Genomic DNA, 5,000 nt, shown 5'->3' on the forward strand with positions numbered 1-5,000 from the left:
TAATGTTAAATATATTAAATATATTTAATAAATATATAATATATATTTATATATAATAAATATATTATTTATATATTATATAAATAAAAATATAATAAATATATAATAAAATAAATATATAATATATTTAAACATATTAAATGTATTTAATAAAAATGTTAAATATAAATATATTAATATATAATATTATATATATATATATTTAAATACTGGTTGATTTATTTATTTGACAGAGAGAGAGAGACAGCCAGTGAGAGAGGGAGGGAACACAAGCAGGGGGAGTGGGAGAGGAAGAAGCAGGCTGCCATCGGAGGAGCCTGATGCGGGGCTCAATCCCAGAACGCCCGGATCATGCCCTGAGCCGAAGGCAGACGCTCAACGACTGAGCCACCCAGGCGGTTTCGGGGGAAACCGATATTCTTATCGCCACACCTGCCTTTGCACGGATGTTCCCCCATGCCTGTTTGTTGTCCTTGGATGTCATCGTGGTACACGCAGAGAGGGATTCAGTGTGCACCTTTCTGGGGGCGTGTGTCAATCACCCCCTTTCTGCCCTCCTGAGCTTTCTTCGTATGCTTGAGAGAGACTTCCTCCCCTTGAAATGATAGAAGAAAAATGGTTCAACCGTTGTTGTTCTAGGAGTACTCACACGGTCTCTGTTTTCCGTTCCCTGCCTGCCCCCCGAAATTTGTCTTAAGTCCTCCCAGAGGCCCAGGGCACCGCCCGTGTGCCGCTGTGGGAAGCCCGCGTAATGCCGGCCGGGCCTCTGGGGCCTGCCGGTGTCTGCGGGGAATTTTATTTTATTTTTTTAAGATTTTATTTATTTATTTCACAGAGAGAGAGAGAGAGAGAGAGAGAGACAGGCAGACAGACAGACAGACAGGCAGGCAGGCAGACAGGCAGACAGACAGACAGACAGGCAGGCAGGCAGACAGGCAGACAGACAGACAGCGAGAGAGGGAACACAAGCAGGGGGAGCGGGAGAGGGAGAAGTAGGCTTCCCGGTGAGCAGGGAGCCCGACGGGGAGCTGGAAACCAGGACCCTGGGATCGTGACCCGAGCTGAAGGCAGACGCTTAGCGACTGAGCCACCCACGCGCGCCCCTTTGGGGAATTTTCCGCCCACGTCCGCTTCCGGCGGGGGCGTGCGTGCGTGCGTGGGCGTGCGTGCGTGGGCGTGAGCGCATGCGTACGCGCGTGTCCCGTGGCCAGCCGGCTCCCTTTCCGGCTGGAGCGGCCCAGACACGTTTTCCCGGTCTGCCCTGGGGTGCTGCAGCCGTGCCGCGCTGGTCGGGGGCTCCCGAGGCCGACGCCCCGGGTCCGCGCGCCCCACACCCTCTGCCCGCCCCTCCGAGGTGGGGCCGGGACAAGATCGGGTGGCCGGGCGGCCGGCTGTGCGCCTTCACGGGCCCGCGATCTGGATCTGTCTCGGTGTCCTTTGCGCCGGTTGTCGGGCGCCACCTGGCGGCCGCTTTTATATAGCGTCACCCTGCCAGAGCGTCGCCGATGTCAGTAAGGGATGGCATTTGGCTGCGGTCCCCAAGCCGGAGTTCCAGGAAGCCGGTGACACTAGCGTGATTGTCCCGCTCTCTCTGGGGTGTCGGCGCGCGATCGGCTCGCGGGAGATTGAACCTCCAGGCTTGTGAGGGTGTGACGCCGCCACCGCCTCGCTCCCTGAGAAGGGTGTGGGGGTCGCCTGGACGGGTCGACCAGCACCCACCGGTGTCCCCTCCTCGGCCCGTGGGGGAATGGGAGCGGGTGTGTCCGGCGCCCGGACGCCATCCGGCCGGTGGCTCCGGTCGGTCGTCGCGCGGTTTTCTCCCGTGTCGCGCTCGAGCCTTGAGAGGAAGCCCGTGGATGGCGTGACGGGCCCGGCCACGGGGCACGCGTGGGGTTCCGGTCGTCTGACCCGATTTTCTTACCAAGCTTTCCGAGGCCCGCTGCGGAGGTGGGGACCGGAGGGGACCGGAACGGACCGGACCGGATCGGGTCGCGAGGGGAGGCACGGATATGGCGCCCCAGGGGCCCGGCCGCGATTCCCATTGCGGTCCGGCCGTCGGGGACGCCTCCGTGGTATCGCCCCCTCCCCCCCCCCAGTCCCAACTGGGAGTCGGGGACCGGCATGGGACCGGCATGGGACAGGCGTGGGGCCGTCCTGAGGGCCGGGGAGCAGGGCGTCCACAGGTGCCTCCGCAGGACTTTGGTGATTTTTCTAAGTCCTGACGTGGGGACGACAGGCGGACTGGGGGAGGGCCTACCCGCCCCGCCCCACCTCCCGCGAGTCCCCCGTCGGTCCCGGCTGCCGCCACGCTCCCGGGGTCGACCAGATGGCCCTGGGGGCTCCAGGGGCCGGGGCTGATGGAACGGTGCTTGGGGCCGGTGGCCTGGCTACGGTCCCAGGAGGTCCCGGTGACTTGTGTCTAGGCCCCGGCAGTCGGCGTGGTGATTTTGTCACCTGAAATGAGCACTTTTTGTTGCCAGGTAGGTGCTGACACGCTGTGCTTTGGCGACTGTCGCCTTAGAGATGGGGACCTCTGGGCGTGTGCGGGGCGGGGGGGACCTCTGGGCTTGACCATGGTGCCAAGCCCGGCTGTGCCCTCGCTTACTTGAGCCGTCCGCGTGGGCCTGTGCGCCGGCTCGGGTGCCTCCAGATGGTCCAGGCCGTGGTGCCGCCTCCGGTCTCCAGCACCCGAGGGCGGTGTGGGCAGGCGGCGTGGGTGCTTTACCCCGTGCGCTCCCCACTGCGGGCACCTGGCTGCGGTCGTGACAACCCTTGTCCCGCAAGGCTCCGTGCCACGTGTCAGGCGTCCTCCTTCCTTGGGTTGTCCGGCTGCTCTCGCCCTGGGGTCGAGGGGTGCTGGCGAGGCTGAAAGCAGGTCCCTCTGGTTGCTGTCCTCGCCGGGCTTTCCCCCCCTCGGGACCTCCCTGGGCACATTCTGCCGATCGATGTGGTGATCTCGCGCTCTCCCGGGCCGGGCCTAAGCCGCGTCAGACGAGGGACGGACATTCATGGCGAATGGGACCGCTCTTCTCGTTCTGCCCGCGGGCCCTTCGCGCTCCTCCTCCTCCTCCGCCTGCTGTGGCGGTGCGGGGAGGGCGCGGGGGGGGGTGTGTGGACTCCGGCCCGACCCCGCCCTCCCACGTTCGGCCTCCTGGTGTCCGTGGGACCGGGGTCCTCTGACGCAGCGGACACTCTCGCTTGCCTTTCTTGGCTTCGTGTGGTGAGCGGCTCTCCCTGCCATGGGGAGGGCCGTCCCGACGCCGCGCTGCTCACCGCCTGGGCGTGCTGAGCGCGTTGCGCCTGGCCCTCCGTGGTGCCCCTGGAGCGCTCCAGGTTGTCTCAGGTGCCCGAGGCCGAGCGGTGGCGTCGTTTCCTGTTCCCAGCGACCCCCTCGGGCCACCGCTGTTGGTGGCGTAGTCCGAGGAGCGGGTGGTGGAGTCGGTAAGGGAGGACCACCTGCCCCCCCCCCATGGGGATGCGGGCGCCTCGTCGTCCCCCTGGCGCATGCCGTGCTGGGGGGGCCTGGACGTGGCGGGGTGTGTGAGCGATCGCGGCGGGCCGAGCCAGCGCTGTGGCGCTTGGCCAGCCGAGGGGTGCCGTTTCTTCGCCCCAGCATGCCACGTCCGTCTCCGCCTCTCGTGGCCTCGCCGGAGGCACGGAGCTCTTTCCGGGCGGTGACGCGAGCATGGTGTGCGTGGCGGGGCAAGGACGGTCTCCTTGTTGGGCCCCAGCCGTGAGCGCTCAGGATTGCCCTGTGCCTGCCCCTTGCCGCAGACCTACCCCCGCCCCCCGAGCCCTTGGCGGCCTTTGGAGAGCCGTTTAGCGGGGCCCGGTCGGGGGACGAATGGGTGGGGGCGATGCGCCCTCGGTGAGAAAGCCTTCTCTAGCGATCCGAGAGGGTGCCTTGGGGTACCGGAACCCCCCAGCTGCCGCCCCTCCTCTGCGCGTAGTGGCCACCGATGCGGGGTGACTACCGTTGCGTGTTGGGCAGAGCCCCCTCTCCGTGAGGGGTCTGCCGGCCCCGCGGCGGGGCCGAGCGCCGCTCTTTGCCTACCGCGGCCTGCGCCTCCCCCCTCCGAGTCGGGGGAGGATCCCGCTGGGCCTGGCCGGCGTCCGGCGCGCGGGGCTCCCGCGTGCGTGCGAGTGCGCGTGCGGCCACTCCCTCGCGGTGCTGTGTCTCCCGAGGGGTGGGGCGCCCCCGCGCGTCCCGCTTCCCCGTGCCGTGCGAGCGGCTGTCTCCCGCCCGCTCCCGTCCCGAGTTGCCGCCGGGGGTGGCGTGCGGGCACGGGTCGGGCCGCTCTCGCCTGGGGGTTGCTTCCCCTGGGTCGTGACTCCGGGATGGACCAGACGGATGGACGGAGGTTCTGCTGGGCCCCTGCGGCGGGGGTCACGTGGGGTTTTTGGGTCCCAGCCGTGGTGGGGCCTGGTTCGCGGGGGGGGGGGGCCCGCCAAGGGTGCTGAGGCCGGCCGGCGTCCCGGGCGTCGCGGGACCGCTCTCATGCTGGTGGCGGTGGGATCCCGTGCACGTTTACCCGGTGGCCCGGTTCGCGTCTTCGTTGGCGCGCGCCCTTCCCCCGAACCACTCCCCCCACGCGCTCCCGGCCCTCGCCCGCTCTGCGCCCCCTCCCCGTCACCGCCGACCCACCCCCTCCGTGCCCGCCTCGACCAGATGGCTGAAGGCACGTCGTGCCCCCGATCCGCCCTCTTGGGACCGAAACCGGCCTCGCCGCTGTTGGGTGTTGTCCCCTCCCCAGCCGCTACGGCTTTGGGGGGGTGGTCGTCCCCGGGCGAAGTGCTCTCGGCCCCTCGTGAGGAGGGTCTCTGGTCGAGCAGGGTGCAGGGGGGTTGGCGTTGCTGCGCGTGCGGGAGAGCGTTCTGGGGGCCGGTCGTGACGGTGGCGTGGTGGTTGTGGCCCGAGCCCCGCGAGGTTGCCAGGGCCCGCCGGGGGCCGGGTCGGCATCCTCGGGTGCCACGGGACCGCCCTTGTGCTGGAGGCCTCG

Source organism: Ursus americanus, unplaced genomic scaffold (genome assembly GCF_024610735.1).
Source record: "Ursus americanus isolate L20-20 unplaced genomic scaffold, mUrsAme1.1.p SCAF_173, whole genome shotgun sequence".
Lineage (NCBI taxonomy): Eukaryota > Metazoa > Chordata > Mammalia > Carnivora > Ursidae > Ursus > Ursus americanus.